The following is a 14,898-nucleotide window of genomic DNA, read 5'->3' as shown; positions in this document are numbered from 1 at the left end:
CAGGCTGCAGGTTAGGCTTGTCTTAAACATCTTTAATTTCCACGGGGTAAGTGAACCTTTAGGCTTTGTTTTCTGTGCTTGGAAGGGAATCAGACTAACACTGTGTTATCTAATTCTTCATCTCCTCTGCATTTCAGGTCTCCATTTAGTTGATTTTGGAAAGCATGAGGTGTTTGAGAGGATTAGAGACAGCAGAAGAAGAGGAATTCAGAGTATGTATTGAGTAAGGGATGTTGGCTGTGGAGGGAGATTTTGGAGCTTGTTGTGTTTATGGACAACTACACTGCAGAGTTCATTTGAATGCTCTGGGGTTCATAAACTCGTGTAGCCTGGAAGGCAGGGCCCATTGGAAGGAGTCAGAATTTCAGTGCAAATGATTTACCCAGCTGCTAAGATAACACTTAAAGAGTTAGTGGTAAGATAATTTTTTCAAAAGGTCTAATTTAAATTGACAAACACACTGAAAACTGCAGATGGGCTCAAGCTGAAAAGTAGAGTGTGTGAAGCCTTTCCAAGCTCAGGCAGGTTGTAATCCAAACCTTCTCCTACTGCTCTGGCTTTTGGTTGCTTTTAAATTCCTCTTTGGTTCTTTTTTATGTCTTGTGTGAATCTAAGATGGTGGGAGCATCTGGTTACAAGGGATTTACAATTGTTTGGGTGGATATGTAATGAGAATTCATTTTTTCTCAAGTAGAGCCCTGATTCCTGAGCCAAGCTCAGTGTCCATTGATGCCTAAAAGTTTGCTGACTGGTTCACAGCTCCAGCTAGGACTAGTTCAGTTCTATTAAATTTCCAGTATCCAAAGTACTTGACTTTTCAAAGGCTTTGCTCAATCATTTCACTGTGGGGCTGGTCTGCTCTCAGCCCCAGTGTGATGGCTTGCAGTGAAGAGGCCTCAAGAGTTGTTCTGTGTATTTTTGGACAGGGTAGAAATTTTATTATTGTTAGACACATGCCATTCAACTCTTCATGCTGCAGAATTGACAATTATCTGAGTGTTGCTTTTCTTCTTGAACAGCATTGAAGCAGTAACTAAAATTTGGACCAGTAGCCAGGAAATCTGCAATTGATGGACTGACAAATACAAAAGCCTATTTTGATTTTATCATTCCTCATCTGACAAGTGTTTACCTAGAGAAAATGAATTGTCATTTTTTGTCACCCCAAGTATTTGATGTGTCAAAACTCCTATGAAAATAGATAAACAAAATCTGAAATTTCCAGATTGACAGATGTACTGCAAGCAATCTACCCATGATTCAAGTGTGAGAATGATTTGAATCACTTGTTGCAATGCAAGCACATGTCTTATAATATTAGGACTTGTATCACGGAAGACTTGCTGTAATAGTGAAAACAATCTTAGTTTCTATTCAAATTGGTTATGTGTTTTGATTTTGGTGGATCTGATTTTATGTAATTCTCCACATTTTCTTAGATGTCCTGCCAAAAGAAGGCAGTGGAAAATGTTCCCCAATGAGCCCAACACAGGCAGATAGACCAAAACTGTCCTTGGCAGTGGAGGTCTGCTGTATTCATGTTCTGGTGAAATCGTGAAGAATGCTGTTGAATATATTTCCTGTGACTTGCAAACTTACACTTTTCCATGATGAGTACCTAGAGAAGCAGCCTGAATGCCCAAAGCTTGATTTTTTAGAGGAAGTTATATGTGCCCTTTAGTAGTCTTTGAGATTTTACATACTTTAAAATGCAATCTGAAGTTAAGTAATGTAGCTGTTCTGCATGTGGTTTGAGAGATGTGGTTTGCAGATATTTAAAATCTCATGCATGGACCTTAAAAGTGTATATGCCTGGATGTGGAAAGTGTAATTAATTTCTGAATCCTTTTTTCCTCCCTCCTTCATTCCTATCCAACTGTGTATGTCACATGTGCCTACCAAGTATAGATGCAGAAATATACATGTAATGTGCAAGTTCCAAATTAGCTCTTTCTGAATGAGCCATACAATCTCTGTAACTCTGCTCATTACCTGGAATGGTCAAGCTATTTTTTGTAGACTAGAGAGGAATTTTACATCAAGATGACAATTTTGAGTTTAACTGAGGTCAGAAGGGCGTTGGCTCAAGCACTGATATTCTGATACTAGTTATGAAATTTCAATAGCTTGTATAATTTTGTATGTTACTGATGAAAAGTTCACACAAAAGGCTTCTTGAATTTTAGAGAAAAACCTTCCCTGTTTCTCTATGAGCTCAACCCTGAAATTTCTTACAGTTATGTCAGTTTTACATAGCTTTCTTTGCTGAATTTGGTCCTCATATGTAGAGTATAAAAAAAGACTCATTCTGTGTGAAAGGGAAGAAAACGACATCACACCAGAGCCTCAACCCATACCTCATCTCTTGTCCTCATATAGCAAGAGCTACTACCCCTACCGTAAAGGAAAGTTGAAATATCCCCTTATCTGTCAAAATCAAAGCAGAAATTAAGAAGAAATTATTTTCTGACCCCATACTCACAGTCACTTATTTCCTGAAAAATGCAATTTTGATGGTGAATTTGTTGTTCTGTCTTGCATAGCTACAGAATTTTTTAGTGGTCATAAATGCTTCATTCCTTTTAAATGTCCAATGACTGAGGACAGCTAGGAGAAGTTTGTTCCTCAGGTCCACCATAGATAACACAAAAAAGCATTCAGTGTTTTTAAACTTTGTAACATTTGTGACAATATCTGAAAATAACTTTACCCATACACAGCACTGTGTGTGGTATAGGATTTGGCTTTGAGCCAGAGGAGAAAGAAACACATTATGTAGTGTATTATTCTCTTTTAAACATAGCCTAAATTATATGTGTCCAAGTTAACACCTATTTTCATCTCTGCTTTCTAAATGTGACCCTTTTGTTTTATTTAATGTTCGTGTTTTAAACAGAAGGTAGGAGGAATAAAGAAAGAAAGAATGGACTGAAAAATGTAATCTCCATTGTGAAAAAAGAGTGGTATTTGATACTAGTTGGTGCTACATAGATTTGGCTCATATTTCCAGATTTTCTGTGGTGTAGGTCTTATGAATCTTATTATATACAGTGCAAAAAAATTCTAACATATTAAACAATTTATATAAACATTTATATAAATCATTACAGCTTTGTACACTATGTAGAGGACTAAGTATTAAGCATATTGTGGGCTTGGAATAGGATCTCTAAGGTCCCTTCCAACCCAAACCATTCTATGATTCTGTGTACCATATTACACAGGTATTAATTTTTGTGTGTGAGTAGCTTGCTATCTATTGATGAAAATTTGCATCTTAGATACACTTAATAATTTTATGTGGACATTGAACAGGGGAAGGCTTTTAGTGGACCATTATTTGCAGTCTTCTGCACTGGGGATGAACTGCATCATGTAGTCCCATCTCTAACCTCATTATCTTTCATCATTAATTTCATCAATTACTTTTTCTTCCTGCACTTCTTTCAAGGAGCTCTTTCAAGGCTTTGTGCAGCTGATTGTAAGGAAACTTGTTCTTTTCTTCTTTCCTAAATTAATTCAGGCCACTTTATTTCCTTCCCAACATAACCATGTAGTTAGTCCTCCAGTTCTTACCTCATGCTAACACAATTCATAGAGACCAGCCACATTTCATCTGTGCTCTCATTTTTATCTGTCCTCCCAAAGTAGACTCTCAGTTCTCTGCAAGGATGACTGGACCTTCCTTTCACCTGTTCTGGTCTGAGTTCATCTTTGCACACAGCATAACACAGAGCACTGTCTTCAGTTTATGTTATCTTTTATAACAATATTAATACATCCCAATTTCTATTGGAAATACTTTGCTTGTGCCATGGGCTAGTATCACATTGTGCTCTATCATCACTCTGATGACTCATTGTAATCTTGTGATTAAATTCTATTCCCAGGTCTTCTGCTTGATCTTTCATTTCGAGCTGACCAGAACATTTTTTGTAACAGTACCTATTAAGTCACAGTACGTTTGGTGAAGAAATATGTTGGCTATCACATTCAGTACTAAGTAAGTCCTACCATATTTGGTAGCATGTTTTTTACAGTATGTCTTGGAAATTTATATGTCCACACAATGATACAATTTTTGATAGCCATTTTTCTTCCAACAAAATATTAATGAGGTACTCATCCAGGTTCAGATTTGATCCATGTGAGGCAATGGTAAACTTCTGACCCTAATTAATTTTACAGTCTTTCATTCAAATTGATTTTGACCTTAAAAGCTATGGTTTTGTCCATGGTACTACAAATTTTTATTTGCAGAAATAGTCTTTATTAAAATATGGCAGTATTCTGCTCCTGATTTTATTTCTATCTTTCATAAGATTATCATATATTTCAATATCAGCTTTCCAGTAATGAATGTTAGTCCACCAAGTCTTGTTATGGCTGTCCTGTGTCCTCCCCTGTTGGTTTCACTTCCTCTGGTTTGTAACCTTGCCACCTTTCATTGGTTTCCAAATATCAAAGTTGTCTCAGTGTTACTTCACCCATTTCAACTCCTTTATAATCCTTTCAGTAACTGAACTGTCTCCATGACTACTCCTATATTCTCTGTTTATATTTTTCTCTTTGCTGCTTCTGCTGATTTTTTTTTTTTTTCTTTTCAACTGTTTTTCATTAGCCTGTGTAGCAGAGTGGGATTTGGAGAGTTGAACATTACTTTTTTCCAGTTTTCTTCCTTGGGTCTCTTAGCTTCTGAATGGTGATGCTAGTTTGAATCTTACAAAATCAGTCCTTTGGGAACTCTGGTAGAAGCTGTTTCATGTGGGCATTTTCTCCAAAGGCTACCTTGTATATTTATTTTATTATATAATTTTATTTAAGGTATATGTCAGACCTGAATCATAACATGATTTGGTTCTTTTTTTTTCCCTGTGGCAAGAGTTTAGAATATTTGTAGAAATATTGTCATTTGCCATAAAGAGATGTAAACAATTTATTCCCCCCATGTTCAATAAAAAGCCTCTGAAGAGAGTGTAAAAAGTCAAAAATCTTGATTTGGCAGCAGGGATATTCAATGTAAATCTCATGTAAGCTACAAAGCCATTTTGGCTGCCACTTCTCAGAAAGCTGCTTGTGGATGTAGTGTATACACTGACAAATTTTCTCCTTCCTGTCATTCTGATTCAAAGAAATGTCCCTATGGAAATACTTCTAGAGAGACACATAATCTTCAACTGGCAATCCCTTTTTTCTTTGGATGCCTAGCTTTTGGACAGGAAAGGCCATTTCTTGATTAATCTGAAGGCAGTATATATTTGTCCTATTTCTGATTTCTTCAGATGCCTCTGAAGTCAGCTGCTCATTCCAGCTGACTGGACACCTGGCTTATTCTGAACAGAGCCAGGTAGTGCCTCTTTGTGGAGCAGATGTGATTGAACACAATCAGTGCATTCCATTAAGTCTGCTAGATATCTCTGACTTAGTCAATAATTTTCTGTTTCATTCAAGGGGCTTTGGAGGGTGCAGGGGATCCACTAATGTAAGAATACATTTGAAAAGAAATACAGTCATGTTTAGGTTCATCCCCTAAACTCAGTCAAGTCTCCAGACAATTCTGAAATCACAACTGTTTAGTTGTCAGCCTTCCAATTAATTTGTTGCAAGAAGTCTTACTGGCTGTGGTAGATCTCTCCCAATGTTTAGCAGTGGGTCATCAACTTTTAGAAGAATTCTGGAATAGAAGATTCTAGAACTTTATGATCACTTTTTGTGCTCTGTCTTTAACGATTGGTTCATTAGTTAATACAAGAACTTGTGCTTACATTATCACAAAACACAGAGATTATATTTCCTTATGTGCAAATTGCCAGAGCAGATGTAAGCTGAGTGTTTATATTGTGGATGAAATTTGCATAGATTTTCACTTCTTATATATTTGAAAGTTTTGACTTCCAGAACACTGAAGAACAGAAAATTCCTCTTGCACTTCTTTCTGTGGGAAAAAAAAAAAAAAAAAAAAAAAAGAAAAAAGAAAAAAAGAAAAAAAAAAAGTGGGGACTGAACATTTTGCACTGATTTATTTTCTGTCTTTGTTCTCATCTACTTACACTCAGACATTTTCATGTGGCACTTTGGCATATACAGGTGTATAATTCCTGCTGATTCTTTTGTCTGCTTGAAACAGACTTCTGTCTTTGAAAAATTTGGCCCTATCTCTTCATGGACATTTTTGACAACTCTATGTATTTTTTTTCTCCTGTTGTTTCAATAACCTCTTGGTTGGCCAAAGGGACACTGTGTTGACACTACATTGGCCAAAAAGCCTCCTGCAGTTTCAATTGGCAGGGTTATTTTCCAATTCCTTCTCTTGATTACTGGGGACATGCAGCTAACTTTATGCAGATTCTTTGTTTCAGCCAAAAGATGGGAACGTTTTGTGGAGAGAGAAAAGTGTGCCCTCTTTATGTTTGTTTTACATTTGAGGTGTCCTTGAGGGTGGATGTTCTACATCACTTCAGAGTTCTAATAAGGAAGCTGTCAGATTTTATTTAACTGAGCATTATTAAGTGAAAGGATACAAATACTTCAGTCCAAGCATCATTATACATATTTTCCAGCAGCTTGCTTCACCACATCAGTTTTTCAGATTCTGTAAATGTAACACACTTTAATAACACAGAATGGGATCATAATGTGATGTAATGAAAAGTGTGTTAGTCTTCAGCACAAGTAAATAAAAGAAAGCAACTCAAACCCCTTGAATTTAATTTGTGTTTTTTACTTGCATGTTTTTCTGTGCATATCTTAACATCTACTGTGTATTCCTCTCTTGCCTACTCCTATTTTTTTCAGTGGTGCTTTTCCTATGTACTCTGTGATCTTGGAAATAAATAGGTAGAGGGGAGAGGAGGTAAACTCTTCTAGGAAGAAAGAGTTCCTGTTTTGTATTTATTTACCACTTGTGAAAGTGTAGACTGGCCCTTTTCTGATACAGTGTTTTATTTTATTTTTTAATCTGCTTTCATGGTAATTTTTCAGAATAGCTTATTCCCTCCAGCTGAAACACTGAAGGCAACAACTTCAATGCTCAGAGAAATCACTTGGCACTGAGAAATGAACAATTACTTGTTAAAACAAGGACAGGCAGACCGTACTGGGGCAAATCCATTGCCATAACAATGAATTTTGGCTGTTGAGACTTTTGGCTTTTTTTCCTTGTGTATATATTCTTACAACGATATCTGCATCTATATTTTGTTAAAAGCTCAACACCCCCATCCTTGTCTTGTTTGTCTTACCTTCTAAAAGATCTGCTTTCTTCACATTCTGGTTTCTAAATCTTGTAAAAATTGTCTCAGCATAAATCTCACGCATATGAAGTGTTCCTGTTAATGTTCAAAAAACAAAATGCAGTTAAATAAGTCAAAGGTGGCTATCTAGCTACTTCCAGAGTAGTAAATAAGCTACACTACTTTGGAATAGGAAGTTTATTTTACCTATGAGAAGGGTAATGTGAATGTTAGCTAAATTCTAGGATTGCTGAAGACCACTCATTCCCATTCATAAAAATAAATACCTTTCATTCAATATCAAGCAGCTGAAATTCTTGACAACTGATCCCTTTTAAGGTCAAAACAATGTATCTTTCTCCTCTCCTAGTTTTTAATGATGTCTGGGATTTCAAAAGAAACTATGGGATTTAGCAACAATTTCCCTTTAAAGGGCACTTGGATTTGGAAGTATAACTCTTCTAGGTTCTTTCAAAAATACAAGCTGTTATTAATAAACTATCATCCAATGCCTGTAACATTACATCAGACTTCAGAATTTTTTTAAGTCCAGGAGACCATATGGGTAGTTTATTCTCAACCACTTCTAGGAACTTCTAGCTATCTTACCAAATATTTAAGAAAATTTGTTTAGGAGTGAGAGATCACTGGTAATTTGTCGTCCATTCGAGGAATTCAGGCAAAAAGGGAGCCCTTTGTATTTACTGAACTTCTTCAATGAGCTACTGACCACTCTAATGATAATCTGATTTCTCTGTGAAGGTGCTCTTATTAAAGAGAGATTACATTGCTTTTAATTTATCTATTTCCTCATATCTAAATGATTTGAATGAAAAGACCTACATCATAAGTAAATGGGAGTAATTTTATAACAATATTTTCCATGAGTAACTGGGAAATCATGATAGATTTTGGAGATATTCAAAGACACCTTCCAATTGGTAATATGCTAATATGAAATGTGCTAATATGAAACCATTATGAAATCCTATTTTACACCCCTCATATCACTTTTCTACGGGAAACTGCTTTTACCAGGCTGTGTCTAGATTTATTGTGGAGAAAAAGTGAAAGGGTTTAAAAAAAATGTGTCAAATAATTTTGCAGTTAAAATGTGATTGACAAGATTTCAGGACTTATTCTTCGAGTGTATGCTTTGCACTTTAGAGGGATGATTCTTGAAATAGTAATCTTTCAATTAAAGAGAAAAAAATACATTATTAGAATTTCTTAGGTTAGGTCTCATGGACAGCAGTGGTGAATTCAGAGTCTTCTTCTGTATGATATTACTGTGATTGAGGCAATCATATTGTTGAGACAGGTCCTGCAAATGTTTCCTCACTGTGATTGCTACCAAATCCTAGCTGCCTGCTGCCTCCTAGAATAAACATATGGTATGAAAGCTGCTGGTGGAAATTTTGTTTTATATTCAGTGTAACAGGGTAACAATGATAACAGTTGCCACTGTTCAAAGGGAAACGACTTATTCAAAACAAAACCTTAACCTGGCAACCTGTCAGAATGAGACAAGCAGTGATGCCAGTCAAAACAGCAAAGGCTGTACTGTTCCTCCTCCCTCGGTCTTTCTCCTACTATGAAAGGCTGTATTATGTTTACAGTGTTTATTTTATCTCTGAACCTTTTGCTGATGCAGTTCTCCAGTGCTTTTTTATAGTCAGTTCCTGCTTAGGTGGAATAGTTGAAGAAGTTGTCAGTCTGTTCTGTTCTGCTGTTGTGCCTGGGTTGCACTTCAGTGCCTAAAGTTTTACTCACATTACACAAAGCTTCTGCCTTGCCTGGAACTGGAGAAGCTGCTCCAAGAAAGGGGTGGGATGTTGCTGTACCGTGTTGGGCATAGGTAAGAGAAGGAGCTGTGGCATGGTAAACTCTGGCAAGGCATCTGACAACATCTGGCAGCATCTGGTGAGGCGTCTTACAAAACCCCTCACATCCCTGCTATCAAATGTGGACAGAGGGAGGTTTTGGTTGGGTCAGGGTGGGACTGCACACCAGGCAGCTGAGCTCCTGACTGAGGCTGTTATAATCCAGCATAATCCAGAAGAATGGGCCTCAGATCCTGCACTGTGGCAGAAGGAGGAGGAGCCAGGTGCCACTCTGGGGCACCCCAGCTTTGAGGCAGAGAAGCAGCTGACCAATGCTATAACTCTGCAGCCTAAACATAGAGCAGCAACATGAAAATTCGACTTATCAATACCTCCTGTGTGGAAGGTCAGTCACCTTACAATGATATTACTTTACTGCTAAGGAGATCCTGAATTGAAGCAGTCAGCTGCTGTCACCTGATCAGCATTCTGCACTGCAGTGTGCAGTGCTCCTTACAGCACACTTCAGCAGTGACTATAGCCCAGAGCAGATTAAAAAGAAATGGGCATAAGTCAAATTTTAAGTCATTAACTCTTTGAAAATAAGGTCTTCCATGTTGGTAAGGGCAATAAACAAATTAATTACCCAAAAAAAGAATCACAGATACTATCTGCATTCATTTGAGCCAATAGTTCCCAAATAACCTTCTTAAGCCAGGCAGAAACTTAGCCAAAGTGCACCCAAAAGCCTGACCTTTGCCCAGCACCTCCCATACCTTGGTGAGTGACTTTGGCCAGGAATGAAGCAGAGAAACATTGGCATTTCCTCTGTCAAAATATTATTCTACCCCCATGGATGTAGACAGTCTTTTCAAAATATATTCAATTTTTATCTGCAAAACAACAAGAAAATTTCCTCACAAGAGGAAACTTTAAAATCAACTACTCAGAAAAACAGTTTATTTGAACCAGACTATTTACAAATTCAAACAAATATGCTTGGCCAGAATACCAAGATGGAGGCAAATAAATATTTCTCCTGCAACTGCAGGGTTTTAGATTTAATATCCTTTTGCCTCGTTTGGTGAATTTTGTGGTTTCTTTTGCTGCTGCTGTTATCTTCTTGTCCAGTGTATTTGCTTGTTAGGGACTGACCATAAATTTGAATGGCTTGTGTAATGGAAGGGCAGAAGGAAGATGCTTGGTGTAACCATAGCTTTATCAGAGAGGAAAAGATAATTGAGAAGTCAGTGTGGTACCTCCCTGAAGTGCAAGCACAGCTTCGTGTGGAACTCTCTCTGTTAAGATGTTAGGGAATCGACCACTGGTGCAAGGCTACTGTCCAGAGTTCTCCACAGCTGTCTTTGGATAAAAGCATTTCACTTCATAGGGTCTGGTGCCACCTGATAATACAGACCAAGAAAAATGTCAAGCCATTGCAGCTGTACTAGTTTTTACCAGGAAAGAGTTGGTCATGAGTATTTGATAGTTACTGTGAGTGAAAGAGGCTATTTGCTGGAGAGCCAGGGTCTCCCTCCTCCTATTCTCATTGCAGTCATTTTACTTCTTAATTTTCAGATGAAAATTTTTATTTGGAGCAAAGTAATGCTGTGGTTACTTTCCCCACCAGCCTTCTTGTACCCACGCTAGGAGGGCCTGTCTCCTTGCTATAAAGACTTTTTCTAACATCTAATCTCAGTCTTCTCTCACACATGAAGCTAATTATTTCTTGCCATTCTTTGATGGAAACAGGATATGTGATGAATTTAGAATTTTTAAAGTCAACATTGGCTGATGTTTATAATTCTGTCTTCAGTCTTCTGTTTTTTCCTGATAGGTCACATTTTATAATTTTCCCCTTATTCTTTGTTCTCCTCAGGACTCTTTCCAGTTTACCACATCTTTCTTAAAATTGAGAGACCAAAATAGATGTAGCAGAGGCTTTACCAGTCATTACTAGAGTGGATAATTTCCTTCCGTGTTTTATGTAGAGCTTTATTTTTAATAAACACAGAATTATATTATTCTGTTTTGAAACGTTCATCTACAGTTGACTCATTCAGTCTGTGATCCAACTTATCCAGTTGTTTCTTTTCCAGCCATCTCTTTTCAATACTGTATATTTGAGATTTTCTTTTATTGCAGAACTTTGAACTTAAAAAAATTCATCTAAGTGATTTCATTCCCCTCTCCCCGTTAATTCATCACACTTACTTTATATCTTCTCTTTCAAATTGCTTTCCGTCTCTTCCACTTCTCTTTGCCCAAATTTTAGGACTATTTTCTGTTCCACCAAGTTATTAATGACTTCAGCTGTTCTGAGGCCTTCTCAAGCATAATCTAGTTTAAAAATGAGACATTGGCCTTCAGTTTTTTCCATAGAATTATATACTTAAATTATAGCAATAATATCTAGATAATGTTCCACTAGTTTTCTTAGTGAATAAATTGTTTTTGAGAGAATATATATATTTTTATGTTTTTCTATAAATGTATGCTTTTTATTTTTTTACTGGAATATAGTTATTCTAAAATATTTTAAAATTGTACTTTGCATTTGACTTATTTTCTTTCTAATCATCTTGGATCAAATTCTTCAGCTGGTGGTTAATTGAGTTCAGCTATAACACAAATAATTTTCTGGTGAATAAGATTCCTGGTTGGTGTTTGTTCTTTACACTTTGATGAGCCAAGGGAACATTTTGTACAAAATGAAGTGTGTTGGTTCTAAAAGTACATGCCTGCCTATCACATTCTCTTTCCTGTGCTCTTTCAGTTAGGACTATACAATTGTCTCTGGTTTACAATATTTTTTTAAATTGCATTTCTTTTATCTGATATTTTTTGCTATTTACTTTCTTTTCCTTCAAGCCTAGCATTTGAGCTACTTATTTTTAAAATGGGCACTGTAGATTGAAATGTTCAGATGATCATTTTTATCAAAATAGAGTCTGGATTTTTCTTGAATATGTGTGGGCTTAAAATGTTTCAGTATTTTCATTTGTCCATTTTATTTGTCTATCTACTTATTTATTTAATTTAGTCACCTTGGATAGTATGGAATCCATATTGTATTTCTCCCCTAGCATCAATAAAGTTTCAGATTTTAGTAAAGTTCCACAAGTAAAGTGCAATATTAAAATATGTTCAATAGAAAGGATTATATATATTGCTAATTTTCATAAATATTATTTTCCCTGGCTCCACTAAATCTTCTGTATAAAGAACCATTGACTTCAATAGTGCAATAATTTTCTAGTTATGTAGATAGATGCCTCTAGTAATTTGTGTGGTGATTTTGTAGAGCAAGGCTTTACTGCATAAGAGTCTGAATAATGAGATATGACTGTTAATATAAATACAATAATACACAGATAATATAACGCATAGTACTTTTTCAGATCCTAATTTTAATGAAGCTTTTCTGAGGCATTGAAAAATACTTGCACAGTGGTTGCATTACTAACTCAGCGCAAATGCACTTGGACATTAGACAATGCTCTCTGTTGGGTGATTTTTTTTCAATATTATGTCTTCTTCAAATAAGATTTATTGAGAAGAACTTTTGCACTACAGTAAGACCAAAACCAAGGTCTAGAATGTGTTCTATTTTTTGTTGATCACTGACTTTTAAGAACTGCTGCCTTTTATTAATGAGAATAGCTTTCCTCAGGGGTCCAAATGGCACCAGGGCTCTCCGATATCTTTGTTGGTGCCATGGAAAGTGGGATTGAGGGCACCCTCAGCAAGTCTGAAGATGACATGAAGCTGTGAGGTGCCATTGACATGTTGGAGGAAAGGGTTTAATCTCCCTTGTGAAGACAGGCTGAGAGAGTTGGGGATGTTCAGCCTGGAGAAGGGAAGGCTCCAGGGAGAACTTTTTGTACCTTCCAGTACCTGAAGGGGCCATAAGAGAATGGGAGAGGGCCTATTTACAAGGGGATGCAGTGATAAGAAAACAGGGAATGACATCAAATATGCTAAAGAGAGTGGATAGGAGATGTTCAGATCAGGTATGAGGAAGAAATTCTCTGCTGTGAGAGTGCTGAGGTGCTGGCACAGCTCACCCAGAGAAGCTGTGGCTGCCCCAGCCCTGGTAGTGCTGAAGCCCAGGCTGGATGGGGCTTTGAGCACCCTGGTCAAGTGCAAGGTGTTAGAACCAGGTCCCTTCTTTAAGGTCCCTTCTAACCCAAACCATCCTGTGATTCGGTGATAGTACATGATATGAAATAAAAGTAAATCAGTTAGTTGAAAGCAATCTGCTGCAGCAGACATTAAAAATCATGAATCAGATTAATCTCAGTATCAATTTGTTTGTCCCAACAAATAAATTGTTATTATTTTGTTTTAATTGCATTCTGGTTTCTAATTTTTAAAAAAACATTTTCTTAATTTTGTAAAGCTTGTTTTTCAGTTGTGACAAACTTGAGATTTAGTAATTTCATTTGAAATTAATTTTCCTATTCTTTAGGATCTTTAAGACCTGGAGATTGAAGGAAAAAGCAAAATAATTGTAAACAATTCAATAATTTCTTCCATTATTATCTTATTTTTAAGCTCCTGGTAGGAAGTATTTGTATTAATACCTCTGTGTTTTACTTCTGTGTGTGCCACTTAGTTTCTGTTTGATTCTGAACAGTCATTATATCTCTTGAGTATAAAAAAGTCTAGGCAAATGAAACAAATCACATTTATGAGTTATAACAAATATTTCACAAATAATAAGGGATAAGGGCTCACTTCAGTTTAAAATATCTTATATTTCTAATGTCACATAGTTTAACAATTATTCTTGTTTCCATATTTAAGATGGATTGAGTTTATTGAAATCTCTGTTCTCCAGCAAAACAGTTTTATGTAGGCTCTGTTGCAGGTTATCTGTACTGATGAACCTGATTCACTAGATGGACTAGAAAGAGACAAAAGAATTTGAAGAGCTAATATTTGTGTAATGGTTTCTAAAGTAATTGAGTCTCAGGCTGCAATCCAAGTTAAAGACTCCTACTTTCTTGCAAAATTTCATATCAGTATTCAAAAATGTTGTATTTATACTCTCTAATAACTATCTTTTTCTTCAAAAATTTATAATACCCTTTTTTTTTTTCCAGAACAGCCTATTATTTCAATGGTGTCATATAACTTATTTTTTAAGCTACATTATATGTTTTTATTTGAAGATTTGTTAGGTTAAGTGGTTTCTTCAGACTACATTTATTTTCTTTGATATGTGACATTATCTTAATGATAGCCTTTGTGTTGAAGTCCTGTGTTTGACTAAGTGATTTTTCTGAAACTGTAAGCTAAGATCAGACAAGGTTTCTTCTCAAGCCATAATTCTAGTAATTGAATCTGTTTGTGTGATATGTATTGGCAGAACAGAATGACTAATCTTGCAATGAATAATTTATTTGATAAATGTAGTTTCTCACTTTATTTTACTACATTTTAAGAACAAAGCAGATATTTTGAATTATTCATTATTCAGATTTAACAAATTTTATAATTAAAAAAAGATCATTATTGATAATTTCCCTGGGAGTATTGATTCAGATAAAATTGAAACTTAAGTGTAGCTCTGTTTAATTTCTGATGCATATTAAAGATGGCTTCTGCTAAAAAATTGGATAAATTTTTGAGTGAACTTCATAATGAAGTTTTAAAATATGGTTTCTATGAATACTTGTTCATCAGTTCAGAAGCTCACTTTTATGTATAGTATTTGTACCATATGATTGAGCATTTGTGGAAAGCACCTATAAACAATATTTGAGCGTATTCAAGGTGTATTTGTTTGTAAATACATGGAAAGGGAAACAAACAATTAATTTTACATTATTTTGGCT

General features: G+C 35.9%; 1 long non-coding RNA gene across 1 annotated transcript in view; it reads left to right on the top strand.

The window, feature by feature from the left end:
- The window catches only part of LOC144246470 (uncharacterized), a 73,479-nt gene that overhangs the window by 19,491 nt on the left and 39,090 nt on the right, over positions 1-14,898 (top strand). Inside the window, exon 3 of the long non-coding RNA XR_014955767.1 lies at positions 138-14,898. This exon is cut by the window's right edge and continues 39,090 nt beyond it. This is a non-coding gene — a long non-coding RNA (uncharacterized LOC144246470). The remainder of the gene's footprint in view (positions 1-137) is intronic.

Source organism: Lonchura striata, chromosome 5 (assembly GCF_050655825.1).
Source record: "Lonchura striata isolate lonStrDom1 chromosome 5, ASM5065582v1, whole genome shotgun sequence".
NCBI lineage: Eukaryota > Metazoa > Chordata > Aves > Passeriformes > Estrildidae > Lonchura > Lonchura striata.
This window is presented reverse-complemented; position numbering and strand designations above follow the sequence as displayed.